This window comes from Phragmites australis, chromosome 8 (genome assembly GCF_958298935.1).
Source record: "Phragmites australis chromosome 8, lpPhrAust1.1, whole genome shotgun sequence".
NCBI classification, from domain to species: domain Eukaryota; kingdom Viridiplantae; phylum Streptophyta; class Magnoliopsida; order Poales; family Poaceae; genus Phragmites; species Phragmites australis.
Window position 1 is genome coordinate 6,252,288 of NC_084928.1, and position 16,426 is coordinate 6,268,713.

At 39.7% G+C, this 16,426-nt stretch overlaps 1 long non-coding RNA gene across 1 annotated transcript; it reads left to right on the forward strand.

The window, feature by feature from the left end:
- The first annotated feature begins 5,375 nt into the window (after window positions 1–5,375).
- On the forward strand, window positions 5,376–10,678 carry LOC133925806 (uncharacterized). The gene is made up of 2 exons (XR_009911013.1): window positions 5,376–5,845; window positions 10,423–10,678. It is a non-coding gene; the product is annotated as an uncharacterized LOC133925806 (long non-coding RNA).
- Window positions 10,679–16,426: the final 5,748 nt, after the last annotated feature.

Sequence of the window (16,426 nt, forward strand, 5' to 3'; positions counted from 1 at the left end):
ATTGAACTGGAAAAGAATTGAATACATCTTGAACTATTCAAATTTGCATTCGAATACAAAATCGACTATGATTTGAATGAATCTGGATTTGAGATATTTGGGATTAAATTCAAATAGGAGTATTTAGATTTGGATTTTTATTTAGATTTGGCATTAATCCAAATAAGGGTATTTGAATTAGGAAAATATTTGAAGTGAAAACATCAGGATTTGAGATAGGTTTGAATTCAGGAGAATTGAATTCAATTTGTATTTGAGCTGAAAAGAATTAAGATTGAAATTTGAATTTGAGAGACATTCAAATTCGAGTTGACCAAAGTTACTTGGGTATAATTCAATTGAATAATTGAATTATAGATTTTAGCTGGATTGGAAGATCGATTTTCGTGGATTGGCTTGGATTAGAAAATTGCCGAAAGGAACTAAAACATATTCGAATTGAGAAGCAATCACTTCAAATCACCATGCAAAGAAACATGAAAGGAAACAAACCAAAAATGCATATGCTCAATTTATTGTAAGGATTCATTCAGAAACTAATTCAGTGATCTTTAGAATACTTAGCCAATTAATATATTTGAATACACACATACAAGTATATTATACTAGTTTAATAATTAGAAAAAGTTTTAATCTGGAGTGATTTTTGCTATTTTTTAAAATGCTAAAACTCATAGTGTTACTCTCGCCCGCCTCCTCGTGGTCTCGCTCGCAGGTTCGCTAGCCATGCGTCTAAGTTTCCAGAGCCTCTTCTTCCATATCTTTGTTGGCGATGTTGCATGAATGTATTTTTGTTGTTGTAGTACATGTTTTTATTTGTTGCAGTAATAGTTTCTCCCAAACGTGGGTGACAACAAAGGTCTAACGGTGCGGTGCCACGACAACGGTGTGGCTCATCGGGTGATCCAAACCGGAACTTCCGATCGGGGAGGCCGAAACTTCTGGTTCTTCCATGTAGGTTTCGGTTCAATTTACACATGAGGTGCTCAGTGTTTGATGTGATAACTTTTCGTGTCAACACAATCCCTAGGTGTCTGGTGGATCCATCCGTGGATTTGGTACGGTGGCCGGTTTTGGCAAAGAAAAATTTGTAGGAGCAGGATGCAACGAGCTCGAGGTTGTGGGGTCGATCTCGGAGCATCCCCATGGCTTTTCGTGTGCCATATTCTGAGTTGGCATGTTGCAAAAATGTTTTCAACTTGTTCCAATAGGTGTTTGATATTTGAGCACCCTCCTTCAAATCTGTATGTTGTAGATGTTGCTTGATGCAGATGTTTTAGCTTATGTTCTTAGATGATGCAAGTACTATTTTCTAATGTTGCTAGTTATGTTTTGAAATGTTGTAATATTGCATAATCCTAAATTTATTTATTTGAGATCTTTGAATTATATTTCAATATGTTACACCAGTGTTACTTTTATGTTTCATTAGTTATTCTGAAATGTTGCATCAATGTTTTCTATTTGTTGCAATCTCTTTTGTTTTTGGCACTTGTTGCACTAAGCTTTTTAGTATGTTGCAAGGACCATTTGTTTCTTGTTGCACTGCTAAATGTTGTTGTTTCAGTGAGAGGATTGTGTCATCTATTTGAGACTATTCACATATGTCAGCTATTAGTGATGAACTCTTGATTTTGTTCACATCTTGCTGCAACTTTTATAATAGAGTGGCCTAGGATGTAGACCTTACTGTGGGGTGATGTAATTTTTACGGTTGGTTTTGTTGCCTCATGAGAAAAAAAGCGAATCAAGATGAATGTTGCGTGAAACATCTCCATATATTGCGGTGGGAGATTTTTGTCATGATCAGACGACACAAAATTGTCATTACAGTTCAATCAGACGGTAGAATATGTGTCCGATGCTAGCGTCTAGCCGGACGTCCGAACGCTAGCAGGGCCCTTTATTATATGTAATAGATTCCTCTAGATGTTGCACCACTCATACGCCCCTGTGTGAACAGTTCTTGGAATGTTTATTTATTTAAAAAATTGGTCTTCTATTGCACGTATTCCATAATCTATGTGTAACATATTTTAATTGGATTCATCTAAAAAATTATGTAGATTTGAACTTAAATTCTAAAAAAACTCTACTTTATAACTTCTAATAATTGTTATGGTCTAAAATAAATTCCTAAAAATATAAAAAAATTACTAATATTCTTTTTACGTGATGTACTAGTTTTTAAAATTATTTTAGCCCTAAGTTATATAGTAAAAAAGTGAGTTTTTTTATAATATTCTATTTATATGCATTTTTATCATTTTATACAACTCATCCAAGATGAACCCATTTAGCCAACCAAACATAATTTTATATCAAGTGGTCTCATTTCATACAATCAACTAAACATATTCATGTACCATTATATACATCTAACTAAACAATATAATTGTAACACCTTATTCAGGACCATACCATATAGTCTCATCCTATTTAGTTCGATCCCATTTAATATCGTTCTACCAATCAAATGGTGCATGCTATGTGAGTATTCAACTTCAAAATCGCGTCGGTGAGCTTCCAAAGCTAGCTTTTTAAACTTTTGTATATATGAGCTTTAAAAACATTTGTTCAGTCATTTGAAACTATTTCGAAACTTCGGTTGTTGTGCACTGGCTGGGCTGGTAAGGCGTCAAGTGCTAGCAACCCAGCACAAATACTCGATAATCAACCAACAATAATCAATATCACTGGATGTAAGTTGAGTAAAATTTAGGTTGAGATGAGAAGAATTAGAGGGTCCGAAAGCACATAACTACAAGAAAAAATTATTTCCCATATTTGGGTGCAGATGTATCTGTAGTTGCTTTAGGGCATGTTTGTTTCCCACCGAATTGTGAGAATTTGAATTCTAGATTCTGGATTATAGAAACTCCTTCAAGACGAATTGTGTGTTATGCCATAATCTAGATTTAGATTGTGAGAATCTACTTCCATAATATAATCATTTGTTTGCACAATTTAAATTGTAAAACACAATCCATAATCTAATTCAAAACAAACAGATTCTAAGTACTTCACGGCCAACAAGTCTCTAACCGCCATGGCCCATGGATCACGCAGGCAGGCAGGCAGGCAGCCCAGCCATGGTAAGACTCATTTAGCCTGGCCTTGAAGCTAGCATCTTTACCGAAACTAAAAAAATGAGGCTAAACACTTTGGACTTCAAAACTTGCCTGAAGTACAAGAGAGAAGTTACTATATTGACCTCCTCCTATTTGAATAGGCTTTTTCAGTTTTTTCTAAAAAAAAGTTATAAACTATCTAAACGGCTGGTTTATGGTCTCGGTTTTTTATGGCTTTTGACTGACTGAGGAAGTGGTTGTGACTAGAATAAACTAAAATGTGATAAGCAAGTTCTGGCTGGCTTTTGGATATGTTGAGAAGCTAAAATTTTATTATAAAAGCTAATAGCCAAAATCTAACAGTCGTAGTCGTTTTCTCAACTAAACAGAAACTCCAAAGTCACAGCCTATCCAAACGTGCCGTGAGGCTAATAGCTTCTCAGAAGCTAGCTTTTTTAAATCTTACTTCTATAGCTTAAATGATGGAGCCCAAGCTCAACCAAACACAGCGTTGAAGTCCTTTACACCCCAACCAACATTGCGTCCTCCATCAAGCTACCATCAAGACCCTGAACTCGGAATCTCTCATGCCTTATGTATCAGTCTCTCTGGATCAAGTACCTGATATGTATAGTATAACAGTTATAATATCACAGTCAAACTTTGTAAATACGTATTAAGGTTCAGAGCATAAAAATGCTACAAATCATATGATATATTATAAACCTGGCCTAACGACCAACAAAAGTACAACGGAAGATAACGACCCAAAACCACAAGTAACTAAGGTGCGAACGCGACCTCTAAGTCTACTCTTCATCCTCGTCTTCTACTCCGACAAAGTTAGCTTCAGTTTCCTCATCTGAATGACAGCAAGAGTAAGTATGAAAGGTACTGAGTAAACCATATACTACTTCAAGTGTTTGATAGATGCATAATAGTAATTCAAGGATAAGACTTCATAGTTTAGTTTTAAGCACAAAACTATTTATGCAGGGATTTAGCTACATTTTATAATGTTAATCTTAAACAGTTTGAATAGTTCAAAACCAGGTAATAAGTCATATCTGGAGGATTTTCGGTCCTAGGAGGGGTTACACCTCACTCTACAATCCCTATTATCACATCTGGTGTACCTCTAGTACTACATAGCTCCTGACAAATTAAGCCAAGCAACATCATCACACAGACATCTAATCCACACACTCATTCATCAAGATACGTGCATCCGGAGTCTAATCAAGACAGTTACTACTTTCGTATGTCCATGACCATAGACATATCTATTCGAATAGTTTTATACTCTGTAGAGATTGTACATTGTACCCATACAATATACTCAGCCTCCAACCGTTGCAAGCGATGAGCGAATCATACCGAGACACTTCAATCATCTTTCCTACCGGACTTTTTTAGGAGACACCTCAAGCACCAGAGACCTTGTACTGAATACTAGGTTGACTATACTGACTCTCAAAATATTCAAATAAAGGGACAAATAGTTGCTTGACTCCTCACTGCTCCCTAGCCCCTAGTATAGTGCCCAACTCATTCCAGTGAAGAAAATCAAATCCTGTCCATACAGGACGTATGATTGCACGAGGTGGCTAAGCGCAATGACTCGATACTTAAGCAGCCAGAGCAGATATCTTCTGGCAATGAATACCACAAAGGTAACTTAAGCCCCCAAAAGCATTCTCGTCTAGAGTACTACTCTACCTGCCTCCGCCAAAACACTTTTCACCCATTTTTATACATCTCCCTCCATATCTCACACGTCATCAAGGATTTCAAAACATCACGGAATTCACAAGCATAAAAAATCCATGGTGTATGAGTTAATTTGATAAACAGTGAAGCGATATCTCCGAAGCGATGCATTTCAAGACGACATCCCCGAGAAGACGTATTCAATCCTAAGCATGCTAGTTATCATGACATTATCCGATGTTAATATAAACTACAACAAATCTGGCCTTTTATGATGATAACCTTTAAAGACAAAATGTGAAAATGTCATGTTTATTGAATCATTAGTGACGAATTAAGTGATTTCATCATGAAATGAAATTGGGCAGGCTGAGCACCTATTTTCTATGAAAATCCATTGTTTTTCGTCATAAAATATGCAACAAGTAGTGACGATTTTGTGCTTTCCTCATTGAATATTCAATTAATAGCAATATATTTCGTCATGAAAAGTTTTGTACGGACTCCTTTTGTGGCACACTTTCAAATTTTGGATCAAAAATTTCTAAATTTTAACACTCGCCATTAGTCAATGCTGCAGTCCCATCCCAATGCTGGCCGACCCTTCTCCCTCACCCAGACTACCATCTAAGATGCCTCCCCCTGCTCTTCTTCTCCCTAATTCCATGCCTTGTTTCTCCGCTCGGCCCCTTCCGAGCACCACCCCACCCCACCACCAGTTGCCGCCTCTTTCCCTACACCAGCTTCTCCTCTCTGCCCCTTCCATTGCTTGCTCGATTTCCTGTCTCACATGCGCAGATTTGCGACCACCTCTGCATCCGGTGGCCTCCCCATGTAGAGCTACAAGCCCTTCCACTTCCGACGGCCTCCCCGCGCAGATCCGCGACCAACACCTCCTCCGACTACCTCTCCGCACATATCCGTAGCTAACTCCACCTCCCTTCGCAGACCATACGCCATCACTTCTCCGGTAATCTATCACTGGAGAAGCTCCTCACTGTGTTCCAGCTCCACGGCCTCAACAACTCCGGCACCAGGAACAACCGTGGGCTTGTTATGTCGATGTAAGTAAAGCTTACACATCCTATAGTTCAATTAGGTGTGCAATAATTAATGGGAAAATATATATTATCTAATTTTTAATTTCAGATCAATTGTGTAATCTAACTGGTCATGTGTGAAGAATTAATAAAGCTACCTCTCTACAATTTCCGATCATGTACAATGTATGGACAGTTCTAATATTGAGTTATAGTAATCGAATAAATAATGTACATGATGATATTTCGAATCATGCTAATTGCTAAATAAATGCCTTCTATCGATCAGAGGCAGCAATAGTTCAGTGCTAAAACATGATGTCTAGATTGAAATACTTCAGCAACACATGATCAGATTGAAATTTAACTGAATGCAGTGCAGCCAATGTACGTTGCCTGTAACATCCTGAATTTGAGCATGTTAATTAATTACAAAATTCACTCTAAATTATTTTAAAAAAAATTAATTAAGTTAACTATGGATTAAGAGAATAGCTATGTGGATATATATATATATATATATATATATATATATATATATATATATATACCAGTATATATATACATTCATATTTATAAGTTGTGCTAAGTTGTATAGGTATTTCAAAGTGCACTAGAATCAATTTCAAAATAGTTTTTGCATTAAGTTGGTTCATATGTATTAGTTTGAGATTTTTTTGGTTCTTTGTGTGGAGGTTTGAAATTGAATTTCTCTCAATTTCAAATCTACTCTTAGATTCTATTCAGCTCCAATCCAAATTGAGTTCGAATCCTTTGTTTCAAATCCTCCCCCAAAGATCTTATTTCAAATTCAAATCAAAGTTCAAATATTCCAAATGGAGTTGATCTTAATCCCAAGACAAAATTTAAATTCAAAATATTCCATTTTGAATTATTCCCAAAATCCCTCCCTCTCTCTTTTCTTTTTCTCTTTTCCTTTTCTCCTCTCTTTTTCACCCGGGCCGAATTCCCCATCCCCTCTCAATTTCTCAGCCCACCAGTTGGCCTTCTTCTCTCCACCCGCGTGCCAGCCCTTCCTCTCTCTTTCTCGCCGCGCTCGGCCCACGTCACCACGCTGCCAGACCAGCTCGCGTGTGCTCGCCCGCGCGCCGCTCGGCCGTCCGCAGGTCCACGCGTCGCTGATCCGGCCTCCATTCCGTGCGCCTTCTCTCCCTCCTTCCCTTTCCAGCGCGACGACGACCCGCTGGTCGTCGTTCCCCGGGAAGCTCTCCCGACCGCCCCCTTGCTCCGTTCTCTCTCTCTCTTCTCTCTCCCTCCCTCTCTCTCTGCTACCCATGCCTCTGCGCCGTGACTTCACGCGCCCACGCACTTGGCCGGCGTAGAGCATGCCCATGATCCGGGAAATAAGGTGGGCGTCGTTTGCCACCTCGTCGCCGACATCCCCATGATGCCAGCGCGCGCACCTCCTCCCCGTGTTTCCTCACCCGTCTATAAATAGCGCAGCCGGTCTTTCTCTCGCCCTTCTTCTCCATTTCGCCTCGCCACCGCACTGCCACCACCGCCATTTCCGCCACTGCGATCTCGCTGTCACCCATTCACTGGCAATGTGCTGCTAAGGGGTACCAGGGGGCCTTCGCCGTCTCTGTGCCGCTGCTCGTTCACCCGAAGCCCGACAGGAGCCCGTCCGCGCCAATAGCCAAGCAGCGCCGCAGCCGCCTCTTCAATGAATCACCGGCCGCCGACCCGCTTCTCATCGTTCTTGAGAACGATGAGCACCCCAAGCCCCTAGCACACCCTCCTAGATAGCGTCTAGGCCTCCCCGTGCTCTCTCTTAGCTAGATGTTGCGTGCCACTGTGAGCTCTGCTCTCCACCGCCATGTAGCTGTCACCGCCAGCGTGCTGGTACTCCGTGTGCGTGGCCGACCGTCGTGTCGTGATACCTAGGGGCCTTAGGCCCATTTCTCTGTGAAGGTTGGCACCTCCCAGTGCAGGGGAGGTGCTGTCCAGTTGCGCCGTGCCGCTGCCTCCTCTCCGGCTAAGATCTGGCGTCGTTCTCGCCGCTGGCCGCCGTCGGTGAGTGCCCAGCCGAGTCCGCCATAGCGCATAGTAGGTCAGCGTGCATCTGTTTTTGTGGAGCCCTGGCCGGAACGCTTCTCCAATGAGCTTCCCCGTGCGCGCCGTCGTCGATTCCTTCCCCTCCCCTCTGCCACTCGTGTGCGCTAGCTCTCGCCCACGCGCTCGCATGGGCCGGCCAAAGGCCGTGACTCGGCCTGGCCGATTGAGCCACGGCTCGGTCCGAGTGTCGTTGGCCTACTAGGTCGGCCCAGCTGTTCAAAGGCCGCGCCCCAGTGGGCTGGCCCAGCTCCCGGAGCCCGCTAAGCCACCCAGCCCAAACCTGAACAGGCTGTCACTATGCAGGCCAACACTGTGCAGCCCGGCCCGTACAAACCCGGTCTAGGCCCATCCGGCCCAAATCCGTACTGTTCATGTGGGTCCCACCGATCACTGTTCATGTGGGGCTAGATTACTGTTTAGTGGGTCCCACCTGTGGGTCCCACCTATGAACAGTGTCATTTCATAATTTCTTAATTTAAATTCTGATTAAATCTTTCGGGAGCCATAACTTCTCTATTCTGGTTTCGATTTCGGCAATTCTTTCACCGAAATTAATCTAAAATCGAGATCTACTCATTTGTCACGTTGTGTATCCATTAGGGCTCATTTGGCTTTCATGTTAGTTGATTCTTCTTTAGTATCACCGTTACTGATAGTAGTCGCGATTTCAGGGCAACCCGAGTTCTGTGAGTGCTGCGCCGAAAGTAGTAGGAATGAGGAGGATCCCGATTACAATCAAGACTTCGAAGAAAATTTCGGAGAAGGCAAGTATTATCTCCTTGATCATATTGAACCTATCTTTTCAAATAATATACATGATCACCTAAAACCAGACTTAATATTGCATGTGTTATATATTGCATTTTTTTTCAAATTACTTGTAGTAGTTAATCCTATCAACACTGCCATACTTTACATGTCATCATCCAGAATATATATCACTCTAGAAATACCTATTGTTAAATATATTAACGATAGGCGACGCCTTGATATCTAGCACACTTAGGATTAAATACGTCTCACCGGAGATGTCATTTTTAAAAACACCTCTCCTCGGAGACAGGATTTACTGTTATCAATGATAACTCATAATACCATGAATCCTTGATGGTAGTGAATTCCGTGAAAATTGTGAAATCCTTAATGTCATGTGGGACATGGTTGATGATGTGTAAAAATGAGTAAAAACTGTTTTGGTGCGGGCAGGTAGAGTGATCCTTTGGGGAGGATGCTCTTGGGGGCTTGAGTTACATGATGGTATTCAATGCCCATGAAGATGCCTAGCCCGGCCGCTTAAGGACCGAGTCTTGCGCCGTCATACTTAGCCACCCCGTGTAACTATACGTCCTGTATGGGTAGGACTTGACTTTCTTTCACTGGACTGAGTTGGGCATCATACCAGGAGGTTGAGAGCAACGAGCAGTCAAGGGTCCATCTGTCCTGCTATTTGGAGGTTTCAGGGATCGGCTTAGGCTTAAAAAGGGATGCTGGCCTTTGGAACATGCAGCTCTGGGACTTGGCGTGTCTCGTAGAAAAGCCCGACATGAAAGGTGTTGGGAGAGTCTCGGTATGATTCACTCCTTCGCTAGCTACGGTTGGAGGCTGAGCATATCGCGCGGATAAAGCTGTACAACCTCTACAGAGTGTAAACATATTTGAATAGCCGTGTCCATAGTCATGGACATGCGAAGGCATGGTCACGCTTGAATAGACTCCGAGTGCGTGAGTTTTGATGAGTGAGTGTGTGGACTAGATGTCCGTGTGATGAGGTTCCTAGCTCACTCCGTCAGAAACTGTGTGGTACTAGAGGTACACCAGATGTGATAAAAGGGACTGCAGAGTGAGGTGTAGCCCCTCCCAGGACTGAGAAACCCCAGATATAGCTCGTTACTGGTATTTGAACTACTTAAAATATCTTGAAGTCGATCATAGTTGATACAATTGGTAATATGCATAAATTGATTTACGCTTAAATCTAAACTGTAAAGTCTATCCTTGAATAAACCTTTTATGCATCTATCAACGCTTTAAAGTAGTATAGGGCTTACTTAGTACCTTCCGTACTCACTCTTGCTATCATTCAGATGAAGAACGCAATGTCGACTTCACCGGAGGTGAAGCCAGGGATGAAGAATAGTCTCTGAAGTCACATTCACCCCCCTTGTTGCTTGTGGCTTAGGCTTTTGCTTCCGTTGTGTGCTTTGGTGGCCGCTAAGCCAGGCTTGTAATATTCGGTATGGATTATAAGCCTTTTATACCTAGAATCTTGCTATTTACATACGAAGTTTGACTGTGATACTACAACTGTTGTACTGTGTGTATTAGCTACATAATTCAGGGACTGATATAGGAGGCATAGGAGATCCCGGTAATGGAGGTCTTACATTGCCTGACCTGTGAGACAAATTTTCTGTTTGCTTGTGTGCCAAATAACATGTAGGAGATATACCTTTTTTTTCCTATGGTGATTAATACATGTTCTCAAACTATCCTTATACTAATGCTCAATTCTCAAATTCGACTAGTTTGACAGTTGAAGACTACTGGATTGAAGCCAAGGTTTTTTATTTGAAAAAAGATTGAAGCCAAGTTAGGAGTGGTAGCAGATAAGCAATATGTATGCAGTTTTTAGTTTTTGACACGATGTGTTTGAAGTTATCAAGGGTATTAATTATTTTGTAGCATATTAGCAATGAGTGATTCATTTGTCAAGAATTTAATCCTACATTTATCACAAATTATGTCATGACTACATGTACAAAATATTTATTGTGAATGGAATCAATGGCATATTAGGAAATTGTATCATCAAGCATACATATGTGCTAGTGTTTTGAATAATTTCTATTATTTATTTAGCACTATATGTGATGACAATCATTGAAGCCAATTGAGATTGTCATAGAATGTCTTCATTTATGACGATTTTAAGACATCACATATTCAGCTGCCTGGTCAGGCAACCCTGTCGTGAACTTTGTGAACATATGTAAATGTCGTCATGGAATACATTATATGATGCAGCTTTTGTGACGAACACTATGACATCATAACTATGTTACAGAATACCCTTTTATGACAAAAAAAAAGAACGATGTTTATGTTATGTCATGCAATGTCAGATTTGTTGTAGTGATAGTTGTTGTGATAGTTAACAACAAATAATTTTAGGGTGATATGTATTTTGGATGAGATATTTAAGGTATGCCAATTGTTTGATAGGATTTGACTATTGCAAATAGTTTGAAAAACGCAATTCATAGCACATATGATAATAAATCCAGTTTTAGTTGATCATGTGAATTATCTAAAAACATAGGTTCAATATGATCAAGGAGATAGGACTTGTCTTCTCCGGAGTTTTCTTCTAAACATTGATCATAATATGGATCCTCCTCACTCCTGATGTTTCCTGCACAACACTCACAAAACTCTGGTGGTTCTGCAAACGTGACTATGATCAATAATGAACTATACTAGAAAAGGATCAAATAACACCAAATGTAAAGCCAAATGAGCCCTAATGAAATATCACACGGTGATAGATATGTAGATCTCGAATTTAGATGAATTTCGGTGAAAGAATCGTCAAAATCAGAGTCAGAACGTAAAAGTTATGACTCTTGAAATATTTAATCCAAAATTAAATCAGAAAAATACGAAATTATACTATTTATAGGTGCGACCCACATGTGGGACCTACTGAACAGTAACCAGGGGCCCACCGAATGGCGGCAAGAGCGAGAAGGTGCAGCATGGCTCGTTGGTGACACCTACCAGGTTTCGTGCGGCGACAGCGGCTCTGCGGCAGCCAGCACGTTTGGCAGACGAGAAAGTCATGGATGGTAGAGCGGCTCGAGTTGCGTGCGTGAGAGAGCAGAGGGAGGGAGAGAACGCGAACACGGAGGGACGGCATGGTGGAGAGCAAGTGGCGTCGCGGTGGTGGGACAACGCAGCGCGATGTCGCACCGTAGGATGGATACAACGGCGTCAGTGGGGAACCATCGGATGGGAGACGCGTGAACGATGCAGTGGGTGTGAGCGCGGGCGAGCGCGAGCGGACAAGTGCGCAGGGAGAGCTGGGCCAGGGAGGCATGCTGGTGGACCAAGCATGGAGGAGGAATGGCCGGTTGGGCCGGTTGGCTAGACCACGCAAGGAGGGAGGGGCGAGATTAGGCCCGGGGAGAAAGAAAAAGAAAAGAGAATAAGGAATTAAGTTTAAATTCAAATTGAGGTATTTGAATTTGGATTTGACTTTGAACTTGGAAGGAACTCAATTTGGAATATTTGAATTATGATTTGGATTTGGATCTTGAGATTAGGGAGAGGATTTGAATTCAAACCATTTGAATTCAATTTGATTTGAGCTGAAAGGAATCTAAGAATAGACTTGAAATTGAGAGCCATTCAATTTTAAATTCAGTCAAAGAATCATAAAAATAATAAACAAATGCATAGGAATCAATTGATGCATGGAGAAGCTTAGAATTTATTTTAGTGCATTGGAATACTTAGCCAATTTAATATATATGAATATATACATATATGTGTATATATATATATATATATATATTCATATACATATTTTCATGATTTTATGTGATTTAATTAATTATAAAAAAAAAAAAATTTGCTATAATCTATATGTTAAAATTTAGGATGTTACATCACCACGTAGAAAAGCTCAACAACAAAGAAGTTTTCATCACAACGCCAACATCTTGGCCAGTGCCCGAGAAATCGCCACAAATGGCACCAAGTACATGGCCGGCATCTTCAAGTACCTCACCTTTTCATGTCCTCAAGGTGCACTTGTCGGGGGATTTTAGTGCGGTTCCATCGAATTTTGGGTTTGCACTGCACATCCACCCCGTTCGAGAGCTCACAACGTACCAACCCCAAAGCTTGTTCCTACTCTCAGGTTCCTCACGCACAAGACATAACCATCTATGTATATTACAGTGCTCACTGGGCCTCAGTTTGGAGGGACAAGCTTCCTCGAGTTGAGTGTGATGAAGCAAGAAAACAATCTTAGATGCAAAGCCTACGACCGAAGATGTTCTTGGTGTGGTCTTCTGCACACACATTCTTCCTTCGCCCCCGATCAATGAGTCCATTTGCTGTGATTCTCTTGTGTTTCGCGTTTACTTTTTTGGTGATGTGTTCCCTAAATCCGTTGCACTGTGCTGCAATAACTCGTGATTCCAAAATTGTAGTTTGTAACTTTTGGATAATAACTTAAATATCTCAGGAGTACAAGTCCCAGATAATTACTACAAATATTCAAAGTTGAATATGGCTCCATAAAAAACCTATAAGTATATTTCACCTCTTAAACTTGCATTTGGTACTAATAAATTTATCTCTCATTATTTTTTACTTTCGTATTAAAGGTTTTTTCTAAGAAGAAATACGTACCTCTTGTGTTCATCTTCGTAACAAGTAGTACAAAGCATCTACCCATCTGTCACCAATTCGTCATGAGCGCGCCCAGGATTCATTGTCCTCGATTTGATCTGATCTCCGCAGCCATGCTCCACACGAATTGGCATCTTCAGGTCCGTCAAAGTCTATGGTTGCCTCCGACATATAGAATTAAATTTTATAGGATTCGATCCTATAAAAGACACTCTCTACTACAGTGACACATGCCTACCGCTCTCTCTTATCTTCAATTCAATCACTAAATCACAAAATAAATAATATGAATAAGACTTCATAAAAATCTTTCTAAATATGATTCTATAGAATTTGCTTTCTCCACCAATGTTCGTCTTCGATGCACTGCTACGCTCGTCCCAGCGGTCTCTGTCGCGCTAGTCCGACGCCATGCACTCTAGCATCACCACTGAGGATCCATCGTCGATTCGGCCTGCCCGCCACCTGCCCACCCACCGACGGATCTACTCAATATGGCTTCGATTCGGCACTTTGGTACTTCATCGTCATCGCGCGATAGCACGCTCACGCCTGATTCATCAATCGTGTCGGTTTTGAGCTCGCCGTCGTCACCTACTACTGTCACTGGGCATGGAGCTAGACAGCCGCCTCGCCACACAATAATGCAACTGAATAGTGGCACGTCTGCCACAACAGATCAAGATCCCAACATAGAAGATTCACCTGCATCAAATGCTGTGTCATCGTCATTGACGTCATCTCCCACAATTTTTTGGCCGAATATTACTACGCATACACAGGTCGACTGCCAGGAAGTTTGCACACACATTATTTTTGGTTGAAAATCCCTAAGTGCACCCACATCGCACCAGAAAGTCTTATTTCCTTTGAACCTACCATATTTTTTATATGTATTTTTCTCCAATATGTCATCTCTAAATTTGACATTGATAAGTTCGATAGCAGAATCAATTTTTACATATGGTAAGTTTAGATGAAAGTTGTTATCACACAAGTAGGTTGACGAAAGGTGTTGCTGGCTAAACAAGCGAACATGTCAATTGACAAATATGAGAAATTAGATAAAAAAAAACATCCTCCGTTATACAACTCAGTTTGTCTACAAATGTTTTGTATAAAATCATTAACGAGACAACTATTGCCTCATTGTGGGTGAAATTAGGGACATGGTACATAAAGAAAAGTTTCACTAATAAATTGCAACTTAAATAATATTTGTACATGATTTGCATGACAAAAGGTAACTCTATTCAGCCTTGTCTTAATGAATTTAATTTATTTATTATTGATCTTGGAAAATTAGATGTAAAAAGTGATAATGAAGATAAGACTATTTCCAACTTTAAATACTTCAAGGAAATTATGATTTTACGACAATCATGATGCTCTTAGTTTTGAGAATGTTAAATCAAATTTATTGTCCAAGATTTTTTTTTTTTGATGTTGATTCTCGTTCTGAGGGTTTAATTATTAGAGGTGGATAATCAAATAAAGACATTTCTTCTAGATCAAAGTCCAAATCTAAATCAAGAGACTTTAGATAATAAAAAATTGCCATTACTACAAGAAAACAAATCATGATATTTTTTTTAGAGCTTAAAGTTGAAAACAAGGAAGAAATGACTAATAAAACTCAAAAAGAAAAATATGCTGATGCCACTTATATTGCAAATGAATATGATGATGAGACTGTCATCAGCGCTATTAATTTGAGGAATCAAACTTTTTAGATTATTGATTGAGCTTGCACTTGTCATATATGTCCATATAAAGTATGGTTTTATACTTATGATCTTGTTGCTAGTGGTGAAGTTATGGTTGGTGATGAGTCTTCACTTGAAATTATTGGAATTGGTTCTATTCAATTAAAACCCAAGATGTCCCTGTTAGGACCCTTACAAATATCCGTTATGCTCTCGAGATGAAAAGAAATCTTATTTCTTTGAGCATTATAGAATCTTTAGGATATAAATATATTGCTGAAAATAGTGTTCTTAAGATTTCAAAAGGCAACCGTGTTGTATTGAAAGCCAATAGAATCCATAGTCTTTATCACTACCAAGGTTATGCAATTCCATGTATTGTAGTTTTTTTTAATTATTGTATCGGATCCTTATGTCACCAAACTTTGGTATATACATTTAGGTTATATATATGAGAAAAGTATACATCTACTATGTTAGAAAGGTCTTCTAAATAATATCGTCAAACTTGATTTATGTGACCATAGTGTTTTTGGTAAACAAAGAGATTTAGTTTTAGTACAGCAACTCGTCAAACTAAGGAAAATCTTGATTGTATTCATTCTGCTATTTGGGACAAGTCTAAGTTCCTTTCTCTTGATGAATGTGAGTACATGATAACGTTCATTAATGATTTTTCTCGCAAAGTTTAGGTTTATTTCTTAAAATATAAGAATGAAGCTCTTTCAGTATTCCAAAGTGGAAGTTTTGGTAGAAAATTAAACTGGCAGAAAAAAATCAAGAAACTTAGAACCGATAATGGATTGAAAATTTATAGCGGTGAGTTTGATAAATTTTATGCTAATCATAGTATTGTAAGATGCTTAATTGTTCCAGGAACTCCTCGACAAAATGGCATAGCAGAGCGTATGAATCACACTCTTCGGGAAAGAGCTTGTTGAATGCTTTCAAATGTAGATCTATGGCATAAACGTTCTTTGTGGACTGAGACTGTTTCTACACTTTGTTATTTGATTAACCACTCTTCGAATTCTGTCATATAATTTTCATATTCTAGAAGATGTTTGGTCAGGTAAACCAGTTAATTATTCCAATTTGAGATTTTTGTTTGTTTGTTATGTTTAGAAAATTATAGTCTAAAGCAAGAAAATGCATATTTGTTGGATATGGTTTATGTGTCTCACAGATTGATCATTAGTCATGATATTACTTTTCATGAAGATACTTTACTCTCATCGGGTAGTGATAATATGGGTAGTTCTTCCGTGGTTGGATCTGACATCTCCGAAGCTATTACAATGAACATATAATTGGAGATAGTTTTACCAAGCATTGATAATAATTCTTTGGCTACTCCTACTCTATGCTAATTTTTTATTCAACATCTTCTAATACAAATGATCAT